This window comes from Canis lupus, chromosome X (assembly GCF_003254725.2).
Source record: "Canis lupus dingo isolate Sandy chromosome X, ASM325472v2, whole genome shotgun sequence".
NCBI classification, from domain to species: domain Eukaryota; kingdom Metazoa; phylum Chordata; class Mammalia; order Carnivora; family Canidae; genus Canis; species Canis lupus.
Genome location: NC_064281.1, coordinates 56034781 through 56054100, shown reverse-complemented (window position 1 = coordinate 56054100; position 19320 = coordinate 56034781). Strand labels below are relative to the sequence as shown.

The window sequence follows — 19320 nt, the reverse complement described above, 5'->3', positions numbered from 1 at the left end:
GACTGAAAGGAGGGAGAGGGGGGTGTGGTTAAGAAAGATGTCGGGGAGGTGGGCAGGAGCCAGATTACTGCAGGTCATGGTTGGGAAGTTGGATCTGATCGTCAGCACAATAGAAAGCTATTGTAGGATTTTTTTAAAAAGATTTTATTTATTTGAGAGAGAGAGAGAGAGAGAGAGCAAAAGCAGGGGGAGTGGCAAGCAGAGGGAGAGGGAGAGGGAGAAAGAGAAGCCAATTCCCGCCGAGTAGGAAGCCTGGTGCAGGGCCTCGATCCCAGGACCCTGCGATCATGACCTGAGCCCAAGGCAGACCCTTAACCAACTCAACCACCCAGGCACCCCCAGAAAGCTATTGGAGGGTTTCTGGTTTGGAGTAGGGATAGGGAGCGGTGGGACCTGACTTCACTCCTTTGTTGCCTGCTCTGCTGGCCACCTGGGCTGCGTTCGTCTCTTCCACCACCTGGCCTGCATCTCCACAAGTTCTCAGAATTTGAAAGCCTAGCTAACATCTGGGGGGTCTCCAGTCTGGATGCTCACTGGGGCATTGTGGAGTTGCATGTGCTATGAGGCAGGACTTGTCAGCTCGTGCCGGTCTGTGTGCCTGGCGACTGCTCATCCTTCCTGCACCAGCAGCAGAATTAGGCTCTGGAGCAGACTACATGGGATCAGATCCTTGCTCTGGCACTTATTAACCGTGCCACCCTGGGAGAGTCATGTTGCCGTGATGAGCCTCAGTGTCGAAAGGCGTGAGTAGGTGTCTACTTCCCAGGATAGTCTGACAATCTGGTGAGTGACTCTGGGGGAGAAAAGCTCTCCACCTGGCATGTACGTAGTGAGTACTGCCTGAAGCCTTGCTGTCCTTTTGGCTGAAGTCAGGATGGGCACACTGTGCCAGTGTGTCAGGAGGGAAGCTCAAGAACTCCTTGAGGAGTCAGTTGCCTTGTGCACAGACAGTAGGTTGGCTGTCTTTGGCTTTGGGATTGGAGGGTGCTAGTGGATAGGCAAGTGCAAATGTCACAGAACCCTAAACAAAGGGCTGCTACTGTTAAGGCCGGGATCACAGAGCTCACCAGTAAGCCATGGTGTGCAGCTGTGTCTGTCCATTTTGAAGAGTCACCAGGACCTGTCAATCTGACTTCCTAAATCCCTCTTGAATCCCGCCCTTCCTCCACTCACTGGCAGCTCCCCAAATCAAAGCGCCATTACCTCTCGCCTAAACAGTTGCGGGAACCTTCTGCCTGCCCTCCCTGCCTCAGATCTTGCTTTCTAGGGGGGTACCAGAGTCACACAAATCAGATCAGCTCGTGCCACTGCCTGGAAACCTCTAGGATAAAATGCCAGTTCCTCAGCCTGGCTGAAAAGTCCTCCTCAATCTGGTCTCCATCCCCCTCCACAAGGGGGCAGCACTCATTTCCTTTAGGCACCGTTCTTTGGCCCCTACTATTCCTTTGTGCGGGCAGAAGAAGACTTCCCACCCCTGCCCTCTTCAACCCAGCAGAAGGCTGTCTGCCTTCCTGGAATCTAGACACATTTCCCAACTTCTCTCGACCACATCTGTGGCTCCCTCTGCCAAGGGCCCAAGGACTCTGTCCTCTCTGGTGGTACACGTGGGTCTGTCACGTCTTGGTTGGCGTGTCCAAGTCCCATACTCGGGTGGTGAACGGCGAAGGGCAGAGGAGACAGCCCTGTAGAGCCATAACGTTGGCCACTGGGGAGCCCCATACCCCTCCACAAGGGGGCAGCACTCCTCAGTATTAGCTGACATGTCCCTTTGTGGTCAGATCATAAAGATTTGTTAAAAAGTGAACTGGTGGCTAACTTACATTATTTTCTTTTAACTTACATTATTTTTAAAGAACTATTTAGAACAATAACCACAACACTTGGTCTTTTTGGCCTATCATTTTGCAAACGCAGAGTCTGTTAAGTTTTTGTGGAAGGAAGGAAGGATGGATTTTTTTTTTTTCTAGATTCAAGTTTCCTACAGCTTGTCTAAATTTCAAAGTTTGGGGAGAGTTTATGCCTGGTCTGTGCCGTAGCTTATTCCGTTTGCTTTTTCGGTATAAGGACATAAAAGTCAAAATCAAAAGTCAAGTTATTACATTTCTCTCTTTCAAAACAAAGCCCGACCTCCTTTTACTTGGCAGCTCTAGCAGTATCATTTCCTGGGGAGCCTGCAGGCCCTGTGAGCAGTGTCCCAACCGCAACTGTGGTGACATCCCCTCTTTGGGATGTGGGTTGCCCCAGAAGTGAGGGAGGGATGCAGAAGCCACAGAACCTATTTCTGTACTGTTTTGTTTGCTTAGTTTGACAGCCTGCATCCAATAGATTGGGGAGGGAAAGAGTGTTGGCGGGAGAAGACCTGGCCGCCCAGACTCAGTCGAGGCCATCGGAAGGACCATCCCAACTCCCAGCTCCCCGTGGGATCAGCTGAGGTGTCTGGGGATTTCAGTTCAATTCCTCCTCTTGACCAACCCTGCTTCCCCCACTCCCTCCCAGGTGCTGTCAAAGAAGGCAAGCCACAACAAACCTGCATGTAGAGCTGGGTCTCAGATTGTTTCCTGGGGGAGTCAGCCTAGGACAGCCCCTTGCTTGGTCTCTTTTCTCTCACTGCCCTTTTTCCCTTGATGACTGCAATTGACTCCAAAGGAGTAATATCTTTTATTTAAAAAGGAGTAATATTTTTTGTTGCCATGGGCACTCTCCCTGTCTGCCCTCTTGCATTTTCTAGGGCCAATCACGTGGATGCCCATTTTTTTTAGTCCCCATTTTAATTTTTTTAAGATTTTATTTATTTATTCATAGAGACACAGCTAGAGAGAGAGGCAGAGACACAGGCAGAGGGAGAAGCAGGCACCAAGCAGGGAGCCCGATGTGGGATTCGATTCCGGGTCTCCAGGATCACGCCCTGGGCTGCAGGCGGCGCTAAACCGCTGCGCCACCAGGGCTGCCTTAGTCCCCATTTTAATATGTACAAAGAAGAGCCCTTTCCTGCTACTCGAATAAACTTTTACTCCTGATTTCTCTATTTCTACTAATGCCACTGCCATCTCTAGAATCCCAGGTTGGAAACCTCAGCACCACTTGGGCAGCCTCTTGATTAAAAACCTTTGGCATTTGGGGTGCCTTGGTGGCTCAGTTGGTTAAGTGTCTGCCTTTGGCTTGGGCCATGATCCTGGAGTCCTGGGATGGAGCCCCACATTGGGTTCCTTGCTCAGCAGGTAGTTTGCTTCTCCCTCTCTCTCTGCCCCTCCCTCTGCTCTCTTTCTCAAATAAATAAATAAAACCTAAAAAAAAAACACCCCAACCTTTAGCATTCCCTTGGTGCCTATGAGCGCACATCCTTGTTGCCTCTCCTTGCGTTCCAGGCCTTCCCTGTTGGACCCCAGTCAGCCCGATTTCCTGCCAACTCTCCATCCAAGAATTCATGACATAGAGCCTGGACTCCTTTGGGAGTCTGAGGAGACCTATGGACCCCCTTCTTGGAAAGTTTTTATTTTTATTTTTTAAAGATTTGTTTATTCATGAAAGACACACACACACACAGAGAAGCAGAGACATAGGCAGAGGGAGAAGTGGGCTCCTCACAGGGAGCCCGGTGCAGGGATCCGGGATCACGACCTGAGCTGAAGGCAGGTGCCCAACCACTGAGCAACCCATGCGTCCCTTTGGAAGGTTTTTATAAGTATAAAATAAGAAACATACAATTACAAAGGAAGCCAATGATGCTTAAAGTTATTAATATATGTTTTAAAATTAATAATACTGCAATCCAGGTTTCATTATTAGCACATTAAGTAGCATGATCTAGTGGTGGGTCCAGTAAAGGCCATAGTTTTGAAGTAGTCAAGAATACAACAATACTTCAAGATGCCTTGCAGCAATGGTAATGAAATATAAAAACCTCTGTGGTTCCTGTTAGAAGCAATGTCACAGGTATCTGCTGATACTACTGTGATGTGCCACCTGCATTCATAATGGAAGCAAAGGTGAACATAGAGGTTAGCGAAGGTACAGTTGTCATTTTGTCCCATCCAAGCACACAGAAGTCTGGTCAAACATGGGGAAGCATGGGGAGCCTGTAGCTCAAGTTAGGAAATTTGCACTTCCTCAAACACATGTCATGACTCCTGGTTGACACTGGGAATCTGACACTTGGGCACTGGGCTGAGTTGGCCCCACTCTCCTGGTTGACTCTCTGGCCGAGGCTGGCCAGGGTTTGGGGCCTTGAACAGAGTGGCTCACTGCCCACCAGAGGCAGAAACCCCAGCTGGGAAGCTCCTGGGGGATGTCTCTCCTGGTTTTTCTTTCCTTGGATCCCAGGCCCTATCCAAGCAACTTTACACGACTCCGCTGGCCCAGCCAGTGTCGTCCAGGCATGGGCTCATGGGGTAGCTCATAGCCATCAAGCACATGTCATTATGGAACCTTGACAGCCGGGACTCACCCAGCTCTCAAGCTTTCAGGGTGCACCCTACCCCTATCTTGCAGCTAAATGTCCTGCAATGTGTCTTGTACAATGAAGAATTGTCCTGCACAACGTGCCAATCATGCCCTCAGTAGGAAACACTGAGCAGGCACTCTATAAATGTTTGCTTAGTGCTTCAGTGGTCTTTTTGACCTGGGGTGCCACCAACCAAGGTATGGTCCATCGATGGGCATTTCTCTTGACTCCTCACAATCCCCCCCACTGGCCTGAAAGCTCAGTGACCTGTACAGCTAGGGTTGAGATTGACTAGCAGATATATAGGATGGTGAGATGTGTCCATTCCCAGCCCCCAACATGGCCAGTGTGGCTATCAGTTCCAGATTGGAGCTCTGTCAGGCCTGGATCTCTGCTGGATCAAGAGGAGCTGAGCTTAACAGCTACCACCAGGGAGACAAAAGCCGAAAGGCAGCAGTTTTCAGCTCCCTCCAAGTGCCTGTGGCCTGGGACAGTGTGGCTCTGTCTGTGGGCACTCTCACCCAGGTGAAGAGAAGGTACCAACTCCTACTGTGCTCTCGTGGGTAAATCATTTCCATATAGGGGTTGCCACAAATCATCCTTCTCCTTACCTCTTTGCTTTCCAAGGGCCAGTCTAGCGTCCTCTCAAATACCTGGTCCCCATTTCCCAGGCCAAACTGCTCCAGAAAATGTCTGTATCTGGGATTGGTGGAGGAGCAGCTGCTTCTGTTATTCTGACCTGTATTCTGGTGAAAGGGATTAGCCACTTATTGCTAAGATAATATTCTGACTTTCAAATTCTCTTAAGAACAATGAATACGAATATAGGGCTAGTTATTACAGTGCTTCATACTTCATAAAGCACTTTATACATTAAGTTGAACCATACCAAATTGCTGATATTCAATTGTTTCAGGGCAATTTCATAGTGTTCAATCTTATAAGTTTTTTTTTCGTTTATTCCTTACCATAATCCGAGATGGTATTTTTAGCTGCGTTTTACAGAACAAAGTACTAAATCTCAGAGAGGGGAAATGAAATAGATAGGGAATAGCAGGGCTAAGACTTGCAACCAACCCCTATGCTCCTGATTCTCGAGGTAGGATGATTCAGCCCAGAAGACCCTAAAAGCCATAATGTGAGGTGAGACAAGGCTGTGAGACCATTCTCCCAAGCCTGTGCTCAGGAATCTCCTGACTGCTTACACTCATCACCTTTTCTTAGTGGAGATTAGTGGGAGCCTAGGTGCCCAGAATAGAAGGCACTAAAGTGATGATGTGACAAATTTGAGTTTTAGAGCGCTGGAAGTACATGGCACAGCAAAGATAATATATAGAATATGTTAATCCATTAATCCACCCATCTACCTTATTTATCCATCCATCCATCCATCCATCCATCCATCCATCCATCCATCCATCCAAGAGAACTCTATTGGGTAGGTCCCACATACGTGCCAGGCTCTGCATTAAGTGCTGAGCTACCAATATTCAGGGAAGAGTCCTAGTGGGCAGGGGTTCCAACTTTTGGCTATCTGGGAGATGGGGATGGAACAGTGGAAGCTGGGGTGAGGCCACCGTGTGCATAGGGGATTTTGATTTGTTGTGAAGCTGCTCTGTTTTCCTAGTTCTTTTCTCTGGCCCAGGCTCAACTCCTTGGGAGGCTCCAGCTTATGCGACAGGGCAGAAAGCAGCTGGGTTCTGCTTGGTGTTTCAGGAATCTGACACTGCTAAGAGTTTCTAGGCCACAGAGCTGGAGGAGGCAGGAGCAGGAATGAAAGAGGAATGTTGGTGCACCACCCCTACACAACCTAAGAGAAACTGGGGGTGAGCTGGTAAAGCGGGGTTCCTTCCCAAGCTGCCAGAAGAAGAAATTCTTTCTTCTGCTCTTGAGTTCACTCTGAGCCCTTGGCCCAGCCCACTGCCATGGGTTTGGTTCTGGTGACTGGCCAGTGGGGAGGGGGAGGTTGGGGGAGGGCTGGTTTGGAAATCAGTCAGGCAGTGGGCATGTGGCCACTGCCTTTGTCCAGGAACAGCACGCTGCCCTTCAGAGAATAATCACGTTTCTCAGCTTCTCGCCCACCCAGGGGCAAGCAAGCCCTCAAGCCTGCTGTGGAATCCAAATACTTCCTAAACCTGGCCTGGCTCAGGCGAAGTCCAAACTGGTTTCCCTGTCCCTAGGGCTCTCCAGCCACCTGCCTCCTCCCACGCTGCCAGCACCCCTCCAGGTGCCAACCCCCAATCCCACTCAAACCCCGATGTGACCCCCCCTCACAGTATGTAGTCGTGCATACCCCATGCTCACCATTCCATGCTCTAGGCTGTGTTGCCATGGCTGCTACCACTGTCGCCAGATACCACGGCGGCTATGGGGCCACTGGTTAAGATCTTGCAGTTGAGTAAGCCACAATGTGGGTTCCTCCCACCACACCCTCCCTGACCCTAGCACCAGGGCTTTCCTCAGAGTGCTGTTGCCACACCACTCTGCTTTTGAAAAAAAAGGAAATGGGGCATTGACTCTTGAGCACAGTGACAAGTACAATGAGAAGCCCATGGTGGGTGGAGGAATAGGGCCTTTTGTACTTGCGTTAGCTGCTCAGTCGTGTACTGGGCCAGTATGCGGTGCCTTTATGGGGGTCCACACATCAAGGCCCCAAGAGGCTCCCTGAGTTGCCCCACAGGGTGAAGCTAAGGTTTTTGTCCTCAGCTTTTGTCCTTCTGATCTGTTCCCACCCACCAGAGGTGGTGACGCTTTGGACCTCTGCCTATTAGACCTGCCACATGTGGCTCGCAAGCACTCGAAACTGGCTGGTCTGAGTTGAAATGTGTGGTAAGTATAAAACACACACCTGACTTGAAAGACTTGATGTGAGGGGGCGCCCAGGGGGCTCAGTCGGTTAAGTGTCTGACCCTTGGTATCAGCTCAGGTCTTGATCTCAGGGTCATGAGTGCAAGCCCCACTGGGCACAGAGCCTACTCAAAAAAATAAATAAATAAAAGTAAATAAAGACTTAATATGAAACAAAGAATGTAAAATGTCTCACTGATCATTTTTAATATTGATTTCATGTTGAAATAATGTTTTTGATATACTGGACTAAATGTACTATGTAATTAAAATTAATTTCATCTCTTTATTTTTACTTTTTACATATGGCTGCTGGAAGTGGGGGACATTGGTGTCAAAACTGGCAAATTGGTGAATGAAATAAAATAGTCCAAAACAAATTCATGTATATATGGGCATTTAAAAAATATATCTTTAATTAATTTGTTTTTTTTTTAATTTTTTTTTATTTTTTTTAATTTTTATTTATTTATGATAGTCACAGAGAGAGAGAGAGAGAGGCAGAGACATAGGCAGAGGGAGAAGCAGGCTCCATGCACCGGGAGCCCGATGTGGGATTTGATCCCGGGTCTCCAGGATCGCGCCCTGGGCCAAAGGCAGGCGCCAAACCGCTGCGCCACCCAGGGATCCCCTCTTTAATTAATTTGAGAGAGAGAGAGAGAGAAAGAAAGCATGGGCAGGAGGAGGGGCAGAGGGAGAAGCAGGCTCCCCACTGAGCAGGGAGCCTGATACAGGGCTTGATCCCAGGACTCAGGGATCATGACCTGAGCAGAAGGCAGCTGCTTAATGCCTAAACGACTGAGCCATCCAGGCACCCCCATATGGGCATCTCTAAATGTATAATATAGGTATATTATACATGGTAATGTATAATAAAGGTGGCATTTCAAATTAGTAGGGGGAAAATGTGGCTACTACTAGAAAATTCAAAATTTCAAAGGTGGCTCACATTTTTGGTTCACATTGCATTTCTATTGGATAGTGTTGTGCTGGACTTTGTATTTCAGGTAAATGTCTATCAACAGAAGATGTGTTTCACATACCACCAATGGGATGCCATGCAGCCATTATGAAGAATAAAGTAGATCTCTATGAGTAGAACTGCAAAAACTTCAGAATATTATTGTTAAGTTTAAGGGAAAAAAAAGAGCAAGGAATGGCCAGCATGTGCAGTTATGATCTCATTTGTGCACATAGAAAGCACACATAGGACACCAGGCTGGCTCAGTCAATAGAGCATATAACTCTTGATCTCGGGGTTGTGAGTTCAAGCCCCACATTGGGCATGGAGCCTACTTAAAATTTAAGCAATAAATAAATAAAATAGATAAATAAATAAATAAATATAAATAAATAATATAAATAAATAAAATAAATAAAAAAGAAACTACACATATTTATGTGTGCACAGAGCAAGTCTGCAGACACACAAGTAACTGTTACCATTGATGGCTTCTGGAGGGCGGGGATGAGGAGGGCTTTGAATGAGAGAGGAAAGGACCCTGACCTGTACTTTCCACTTTAAATCCTCCAGTACCATTTGAGGTTTTAACAAATGCCACAAATGTGGCATCTTTGTAAAAGTAAAACTGTACTTGTATTTATTTTTTGAAAGATTTTATTTAAGTCATGTCTGCACCTAATGTGGGGCTCGAACCCATAACCCCGAAGATCAAGAGTCGCGTGCTCCACCAACTGAGCCAGTCGGGCACCCCTCTCCTTATATTTATATTTTATATATCAGGATAGAATTTATTATATTAGTTTATATAATAGTATTAAAGTATGCATAGTTTTCAACAGAATATCAGAGTTTCTTTTACTCCTCTAATAGTTTGATTTCTACTTGCAAATTACCCCTCTTGCCTTCCTTTCTCATCCCCCTGCCTTTTCTGCACTGTTCCATCTTCACCTTCTCTTCCCTGTCATCTTCAAACCCCACAAGTATCTGTGAATGGAGAGCCATTCCACTTCCCCTGGCTCCTTTCTCAGCTTTAACCGGAGGCTTTGGCATCTCCTGCTACCTCTGTCTTCCCATAGAGGAGGAAAATGTCATGCTGGATGATGCTCAACGACAGATGCCATTATCCATTGTGGAGAGAAAAACCTACCCCATGGGAATACACCCTGCCATGTCTCCCCAGCAATCTGGCTATCTTCGTGTGGAGGTAAGACCACTGAGAAAGAGAAATATAAGAACTTAGGAAAATGTGCATGCGATTTTTTTCTCTCTCCGAGTTCAGGTGTGGGTATAAGCAGGGTAAAAGCAGTGGGCTTTGGAGAGAAGGCTTGATCCAGGTTTGGGAAACCAATTTAATTTGCCACCTGCAGTTAAAAAATCACTAAGAGGGTCAAGTGTTTTGAAAAGAGAACTATAGAGGTTGGAGAAAGAAAAAAAAAGTGCTCCAGCTTCTGGGAAACAGAGATAACAAAAGATTTGTTTGCTCCAAGGCAGATGGGAACCTCAGTCCTCAGAGTTTAATTGAGAGAGGAAAAAAGATAAGAAATCTCACCCGATTATCAAGCAGATAATAGCTTCTGAAGGGTGGTCCTGCTAGGAGAGAGAAATGAAAGTCCTGTTGATGTGTGTAGGGGACAAGTAGTGTGGGAAAATACCAATTTTTTTTTTTTTTAACCAATCGTTCTCAATGCAAATGAAATAAATCGCTTCAATACAGAAGGGCCTGGAATGTCTATTAGAACTTCTTTTTCATGGAGAGACACACTCTCCTCCCCCTCCTGCCCCTCAAAATGTTAAGGACCTGGCAGTGCCCTTAGTAGCCCGAACCACTGGACTGGGAGTCAGGACATGGCTCTGGGCCTGAACTGGCAAAATATGACATACTTGATGTGAAATTCCTTTGAAAGCCCTAAAGTATGGTTAACTATTGTTATGAAATCCAGCCTTGTCTTTGGCCCTTCCTGTCTCCCCATCGCTTTTCAGAATCTTTTCCAGCCTCTCAGAACATGAAATACCGAGCCAAAGGCTTGAAGTAAATACAACCTAAAGAACATATACTGGTCTCTGAGCAGATCACCCCAATTGAAGCATTGGAATCTTTGCAATCTTCACTGGCACTAAGGGAAGAGAAGGAGGAATGCAGCCTCCACATGGTATCCCTAGCAGCCTTGGGGCTTGTCTTTAGGGCTCCGGTGGCCCTAGCCCTGGGCACACAACTAGCTAAGATACTTGCCTCCTCCTCACTCCCAAACACCAGTCCATCATCAAGGCCATTGCTTCTGCCTCCAAAACAGATCCAGAATCTGACCATTTCTTACCAGCACTGCCACCACCCCAGCCCAGACTACCATGGCTGGCAGAAGTCCCCTAAAGGGCCTCCAGCTCCATTTCCCAACCTCTCACTCTACATAGCAGCCAGAGTCAACTTTTACAAAGAGAAACTACCCTGTCTCTCTTCTATGTGGACTTTGGGTTGGGTGATTCTTTGGCTAATGTTTGCTGACCCCCCTGGGCTAAAAGCTACATGCTAGCTGGAACATTGTCTGTTTTGCTCATCTCTGTGTCCCTTAGGCCTAGCCTCGTGCCTGGCATGCAGCGGACACCTATCTATTGAATGGAGGAACAAACTGTAGCAATAAACATTTGTTTTTTTTTTTTTTTTTATTTATGATAGTCACACAGAGAGAGAGAGAGAGAGAGAGGCAGAGACACAGGCAGAGGGAGAAGCAGGCTCCATGCACCGAGAGCCCGACGTGGGATTCGATCCCGGGTCTCCAGGATCGCGCCCTGGGCCAAAGGCAGGCGCCAAACCGCTGCGCCACCCAGGGATCCCCTAGCAATAAACATTTGTATGAGCTTTAAAGGTTAACACCTCATTTGATGCTCAGAAAAACCCTCTGTCACGGGTATTGTTCTCATTTTACAGAGGAGGAAATTGAGGCTCAGAGCATTGCCCAAGTTGACAGAGCTCATGCACAGCATGTTGAAACTCAGGTCTGTTGGGTGGGGTCAAAACCTCTGCTTTTCTTGATACACCCTCCCTTTAGAGCTGTAGGGGTGTGGAGGGGCATGGAGTCCAGAAGTACTTTGATGTTTCTTGGCTGTATAGAGGGCCACTTTGTTCAGGCCTTTGGGGTCCAGGGGTAGGCCCTGTGGGGATTCCCTGCCAACTAGTGAGGGCAAAGTGAATTCTAAATCAGCCTTTCATGGATGACTTATATAGCTACTATAACCACAGTGACCTTATTTTATTAATTTCAAAGCAGGATTCTTGGTCTGACAAACAGAACCAAATACTTGAGACTAGGACTTTTCTGGAAAATCCAGGGCACAGAGTTGCTGTTTTTGTAACATATGACAGCTACATAATGGGTACTTCTTAGCTAATTCTGACCTAGCCACCTCAGTCTCTGACATCTCAAAAAGATTCCTTAAAAAAAAACCCTGTTTTCTGGGCCTCCTGTTTCTATGCACCAAATTCTTTCTGCCCACGCTTTTTGTTTGTTTAATTACTTCCCTACTCTCTCTTATCTTCGCTGTTAACTACTCTCTTCCTGGTCTGCCTCAAAATCTCTAGATCCTGTTTGCTAATGGATGCCACAAATGATTGAAAGAAATAATAAGTAAAAGTGTTTGGGGACCATGGCAACAGGGTCAAGCACAGAGGACAGCCCTTCCTACCCCTCCTAAGTTTCTGCTTTAGACCAAGTGCTGCTGATAGTCTGATGGTCCCATTGTGTCACCTAATTAGGCTAATGCTGCTGGCCAGAGGCATCATGGTTCCAGAAAGCTCTTTGCAATGCTGTTGCTTCTCACTGTACTCAGGTTGCAATGGTGGGCTCATGGTAAAGGCTGTTGCCAAATCAGAACTGGATCTGACATTTGCCCCAAGCACTCATCACATTTCGTTCGAGTACACCCAGAACCCCCAGACAGCCAGGCAGGCACCAGCATTAGGGTGACAAGGCCAAAATTTGGTGGTCATCCTCTTGGGCCTCGAAGCTCAGAATCATGAATCCACTCCAAGGATTTATACTGGAGTCTGGGAAAGAAGGCGATTCTCAGTGAATTGGGGTGTAAGGCCTCTTCCCATAGAGATTATACATCTCTCCGATGTACCTGTACAGTGCCCCTGGACAAAAGGGGAGGCTCCCAGAGGAGCTGGGCTGCAAACCTGTCTGAGCCTCAGTTTCTTCATCTACAAAAAAGGAGCAGCAGAAACCTCTGCCCTGCTTTTCTTTTATTCTTTTTTTTTTTAGATGATGGACTATTTCAGCCATACAGAAAAGTATTAGGAACAAACACATTTCCCTATATTTGCCCCAGAATGTTCTCTTTTCTTTTCTTTTTCTTTTTAGAGAGAGAGCAAGTGCAAGTTGGGAGTAGAGGAGGAGGAGGAGGAGGAGGAGGAGGAGGAGGAGGAGGAGGAGAGAGAGAGAATGAATCTTATGCAGGCTCCATCGAGCCTGACACGAGGCTCGATCCCATGACCCTGAGATCATGACACTGAGATCATGACCCGAGCCAAAACCAAGAGTCAGGTGCTTCACCGACTGAGCCCCCCAGAACTGTTATTTAAAGAAATAAAATATTATAGTTCAGTTGAAGCCCCTTGTGTACCTCAGTCACATTCTCCTGCACAGAGGTAGCCATTCTCCTGAATTGGGTATCTATGATGCACACGCATATTTTCAAATGCACTATGTATATGCTCATAAACAATATACAACATGCAGTACTGTTTTGCACACTCTTCCACTTCGTATAAATTCTCTGGAACTGCACATATCCTTCTGTGGTTTGCTTTCTTCAGTCCCTGTGAGGTTTGCAAGAAATATTCATGTGGATACAGGTGGCTCTGGTTTAGGCATTTTCATTTCATTGTCTGGATGTACAATAACTGCATTTATCTATTCTCCCACTGTTTCTCAACTTTACTGCTCTCATAAACAAGGCTGTCATGAACATTCAGAGTCTATATGCCACTGTTCACCTGCATGAGAGTTTCTCTAGGATATATACTTAGGAGAGCAATGGTTGAGGGCAAAAGCGGATGTGTAAATTTTTCAGCTTTTTGGGAGGGCAAGATTCTGGTATGTATCCAAAGTAGCTATTCACACACTATTTGATCCAGTACCTACACTGTCATAAAGCTTTACTAGGGAACTAGTTATACACGCACACACAGATAATATGAAACAAGAACGCTCATTGCCACAGTGTTGGCAACTGGGGGAAACTGGAAACCTTGTCTGTTTGTTCACCTCTGTATCCCCAGCCCTGGCCTCATGCCTGGCATGAAGTAGGGGTGCTTATTGTCGAGCGAAGGAATGAATTTTAAGAACTAAATCTCCGGGATCCCTGGGTGGCTCAGCAGTTTAGCGCCTGCCTTTGGCCCAAGGAGTAATCCTGGAGTCTTGGGATCGAATCCCACATCAGGCTCCCTACATGGAGCCTGCTTCTACCTCTGCCTGTGTCTCTGCCTCTGTGTGTGTGTGTCTCTCATGAATAAATAATAAAATAAAATCTTAAAAAAAAGAACTAAATCTCAATACCCATCAATGGAGAGACCAATAACCTGTGGAACATCCCCCCACCCCCTGCCAGAGAATACCTTAGCTTCTGGAAGAAAGCAGCGTGAAGGAGGCCCTTCCCGGGGGTGGGGGGTGACTTGTAACTGTGTATTAAACGGAGATACTCTCCCTACTGCCATGTGGGGTCCTGGCCAGAGCCCTGTGCCGGCAGGGAAGGTGCCTTTCCCAGCAATAAATTCCAATAAAAATGGGGAAAATGTCCAGGGAATAGAATAGAACTCCAGTGTGGCACCACCAGAGACAGACAGAATTTGTAAGTATAACGTTTGCAAATTGATGAGATGGCTTGCCTTGTCTCAAAGCTAAATGAACAGCAGAAAGAAAAGGCTTTTTTCCCTTTGGTACTGACCATCAATAAGAGGAAATATTTGAGGTGACTGGTGGGATTTCACTTGAGAAATTCAAATGCATCTCTAGAAATGCAAGCACAGGGGTGCCTGGGTGGCTCAGTCAGTTGAGCATCTGCTATGCTATGGGCTCAGGTCATGATCCCAGGGTTCTGGGATCAAGCTGCCTTGTGCTCCCTCAGTGGGGAGTCTGCCTCTTCCTCTCCTCTGCCCCTTCCCTCCCCCTGCTCGTGCTGTCTCTCCTGCTGCTCTCTCTCTCTCAAATAAATAAACAGAATCCTTAAGAAAATGTGAGCACACTCTCATTTACTGGCAGCTTTAGGGGATAAAGCCAGAAGGTTTAACTTTTTTAAAAAAAAAGTTAGCTTAATAATCACAATAGTTAATACCACTTGAACACCTTTATGTACCAGGCACTGCAGTGGGCGCTTTGTATTCTTTGTCTACACTAGTTTTCCCAACAACACAACAAGGTAGATATTAGGAGGTCCATTTTACGGTGAGGGCATGGAGAGGGCAAGAAACCTGTCCAAAGCTGCACAGTTAGGGACAATCAGCATTTGAACTTAGGTCTGTCTGGTGACAAAGCTTGTACTCTTCTCCATGTAACACACTGACCCTCTACATTTGGAGACAGAAGTATATCAACAACCCAGGGAATTTGCTAAATTTGGCCTTTAGCCTAATGTATTAGAAAGGACTCTCATAGTACCGTGTGTGCTTTTGGTCACAACTGAACAGAGTAGGGGGCCTGTGCCTGAGTCATTGGTAGCCATCTTCAGCTGGGTCTGAGAGTGCCCAGTAGTCTCTGGGTGCTGCACAATGAGGACCCAGGCTGACAGGGATGTTCCAGACTCCAGAGTGACCAACCAACCCAGTGAGAGTCCTTTCCTGGGGAACGCGGTGTGACATATTACATATGGAGGAGCACATGCAGTGGGATGGCCCAGAAGCCAAGACATGCCCAGGGAGGTAGCAATAAGTAGAAGCCATGGGAAGTGGGCGAGAGCAAGTCCACAGAGAGCATCGGGAGAGGCCACTACAGAGTGAAGATGAGTGGTAGAAGTGGCAGACACTGTGCTTATCTTGTCTAGCACTCCTGAGGCATCAGTTTCGAAGGGTAGTGGCTGCCAGAGATGGCTGCTTTCCCTTCACTTATACATGACTCCTTACACTCCTTACACTCATGCCCTGCCACCCAAGGACGCTTAAGCACATCCTTGTTCTCTCAACCTAAAAGAGGCCAACTGACCTACAGTTTCTGGGAACCCAGACCACATGAGAGCTGCGCATGACAAGGCCTGGGCTTGTGTTTCTCACCCTGGGTCTTAAGATACATATGCCGTTCTTTTGCTGTGTGTGTGTGAACGTGGGGACAGTGGGTGAAAATACATTTCGTTGGAGGTCCAGTCTCCAACAGAATGCCATCCAGGCTTCTCAGTTCTAGCTGGTGAGGCACATAAGGAGGTCCAGAAGAGGTTCTGTGTGAGGCTGGAAGGGGTGGCAAGAAACAAAATAACCTCTTTGATGGTCAAGGACCTGCGCTGTGTGGGTTTGTGGATCATGAGTCATTTCTGGGAGCCCCTAGATACCTAAATTCTTGGGACACAATGTTTGTGAGGTTACATCCACAATCGGGCCCTTAGGAGTCACAATCATACTCATGGGGAACAACTGGGCAATCTCTGCCTTTCCTGAGTACACTCCCGCATAACTACCTCAGGTGTCTCCTCTCTTCCCCAGTGCAGAGGAAAGGTTTTATAACGTGCCATGATAGGGAGAGAGGGTATGGAGCAGCAGGCACTCTCTCTCATACATGGCCAGTAGGATGGTCAACCGAGACAACTTCTTTGGAGGACAATTTGGCCTTACGTGTCAAAAGTCTAAACGCACATTCCTTTTTCCCTGACAATGTCACTTCTGGGAATTTACACTAGAGACGGAGCTCACAGGAAGATCCATGGGCAAAGATATACATTGCAGTACTACACGTAATAGTTACATGCTGGCAATAACCCCTTTCCACAGAAAATAGGTTCAATATATTGTGGCGTGGCCACACAACACCACATTCTGCAGCCATTAAGAAGAACCATGGAGCTACAATATGTACTTATATGGAATGTTCTCTCTTTCTCTGCCCCTTCCCTCCCTCTCCTCTCTCTCTCTCTCACACACACACACACACACACACACACACACACACACTGGTATATGCATGGACAATTTCTGGAAGGACACACAGGAAACTGGTAACTGTGGATGCCTCTTGAGAGGGAGGCTGTTAAGGTGGGATGGGGAGTTGGGGATAGGTGGGAGAATTACTTTCTTCATGAACTACTCGTATATACTGTTTAATTTCCCTTGCTACATGCATATGTTACTTTAAAGACACGAAAGGAAATAGAAAAAGTAAAATGAATTGCAGACGTCGTCATCAATAGAGGATTGGTTAAACAAATTGTGAGGTATTCTTATTAAGGAATGCTATATGGCCTCTCAAAAGAAAAAATACCCTGTTATAGAAAGATGTCCATAGACATATTAAATTTAGAAAACATCAAAGCTCTGTACAAAAGGTACAATAGAATCCCATTTATATAAAAAGATATGGGGGCACCTGGGTGGTTCAGTCAGTTAGGTGTCTGCCTTCGGCTCAGGTCACGATCCCAGAGTCTTGGGATCAAGCCCTGCATTGGGCTCCCTGCTCATTGGAGAGCCTACTTCTCCCTTTGCCCCTCCCCTGCTCATGCTTTCTCTCTCTCTCAAATAAAAAAATAAACAATAAAATTTAAAAAATAATAAAAGAATACATATACACACAGACACATAGACACACATAAGTAGGCATATTAATAGGAAAAGATCTGGAATGAGTCACCACATACTGATAACAGGTGTAGTCCTTGAAAGAGGCTGCAATTGGCCAGTGAAGGAGAGGGCTGAGTTAAAGTGGACTTTCATTTTTCATTCTAAAGACCTGTTGGTCTACTTTTCTTTCTTTCTTTCTTTCTTTCTTTCTTTCTTTCTTTCTTTCTTTCTTTCTTTCTTTCTTCTTCTTCTTCTTCTTTTTTTTTGGAATGATGAGTCTGTACCTTATTTTGCAAGAAAAACACATAAATGGTACATAGGTAATAAGGAGGACAAGAAGCCTGATCTTAGAGGAATCTGCATTCTAAAGCATAGTTTCCTCACATGCTCCTCCCTTCAAGAACCACCCACTGACTTCTCTCAGCTGGCACTGGCGGCCTCTACTGTCTCCCACACCTTGCGTTTCTCCCATTGCCCCTTCACATTTGCCTCCTGTGCAGTCCAGCTAGCCTCCTCACCAGCTACCTTGTCTTCAAGATAGGCTACCCCTCCCCACTCTCAGCCTTTACTTAACCTCCACACAGGCTTCATGACCCATCTCAAGTGAGCTTTTAGGAATCTTTCGGCAATTGTCGAGCGAGTGCCACAGGGACTGATTTGGAGCTTGGGAAACTGCCTTGTGACATTCTTTATTCAGCCAGCTTGTGTTCTTAGCTAATTTTCATGGTATCATTTGACTAAAATATGGAAATCATTTTCTTGTTTACAAAGCACTTATGGAGCTGTCGCTTCACACAGGAGCCTCCTGTCCGTTTTATGAGGTAGGCCAGGTGGGAACTGTCATTCTTGGCATTTCATCCGTGAGGAAACTAAAGGGCTAGGGAGGCTTCTTATTTAAGGCAACAACCAGGGAAGGTGGCCAAGAGGGAGCTGGGTGTGCCTGCCTCCCCAGGAACACCTGTTTTTGTTGCTCCAGCCAGCATATACGTCCCTGGGAGGACTGGGAGGACATTTTCAATGTTTCCGTGCACACTAAAGGGACAAAAGGAAAGCCATCCATGTTCTGATGAAAAGCTTACCGAAGAAGATGGGACACCGAGTCAACCAAAGGGTACGTCCTGGGGACATGCCACCAAGTGCCTAGGTCTTAGTGCTGTGTGCTGGAGGAACACCAAAGCCATGGTACTTGTCCTCAAAGAACTCATAATCTTCAAGTAAGGCCAAGCATGTCAAACAATTAGGACACAATCAAGCAGGAAATAGATGTGATTTCAGGTAGTACTCAGATCAACTTTTTCCTTTATTTTTTTTAAAGATTTTAATTTATTTATTTACGAGAGACACACACAGAGAGAGAGGCAGAGACACAGGCAGAGGGAGAAGACATCAGGCCCTGAGCCAAAGGCAGACGCTCAACCACTGAGCCACGCAGGCATCCCCAACCTTTTCATTTAAATAGCACATCAAAATTGCAGCTCTGGGCAAGTAAAAACTTTATTTTTTATTTTATTTTTTTAATATTTCATTTATTGTTTATTTTTTAAAAGATTTATTTATTCATGAGAGATAGAGAGGCAGAGACATAGGCAGAGGGAGAATCAGCCTCCCCGCAGGGAGCCTGACGCAGGACTCGATCCCGGATGCCGGGATCACGCCCCAAACTGAAAGCAGACGTTCAACCGCTGAGCCACCCAGGTGTCCCAATATTTTTATTTATTTATTTATTATATATATATATATATATATATATATATATATATATAGAGAGAGAGAGAGAGAGAGAGAGAGAGAGAGAGAGAGAGGCAGAGGGAGAAGCAGGCTCCATGCTGGGAGCCCACGTGGGACTCGATTCCGGGACTCCAGGATCGCGCCCTGGGCCAAAGGTAGGCGCCAAACCACTGAGCCACCCAGGGATCCCCTCATTTATTTATTTGACAGGGAGAGGAAGAGGGAGAGGGAGAGGGAGAGAATGTGCACAAGCAGGGGGAGCCTGAGAAGGAGAAGCAGGTTCCCCACTGAGTAGGGAGCCCGATGCAGGGCTCCATCCCAGGACTCTGGGATCATGACCTGAGCTGAAGGCAGACGCTTAACCGACTGAGCCTCCCAGGTGCCCCCCAGTAGAAACTTTTTAAAGAGAGTAGATTATTTTTTAAAAACTTTATTTATTTATTTATTTATTTATTTATTTATTTATTTATTTATTTATTATTATTATTTATTTATTTATGAGAGGGAGCAGGGGAAGGAACAGAGGGAGAGGGATAAACAGACTCCATGCTGAGCACAGAGCCCACTTTAGGGCTCAGTCCCAACCAAGAC

The 19320-nt window shown here is 46.5% G+C and overlaps 1 protein-coding gene across 1 annotated transcript in view; it reads right to left on the bottom strand.

The window, feature by feature from the left end:
* NHSL2 (NHS like 2) overlaps nt 1-19320 on the bottom strand; it is a 249592-nt gene that overhangs the window by 45695 nt on the left and 184577 nt on the right. The window lies entirely within an intron of this gene.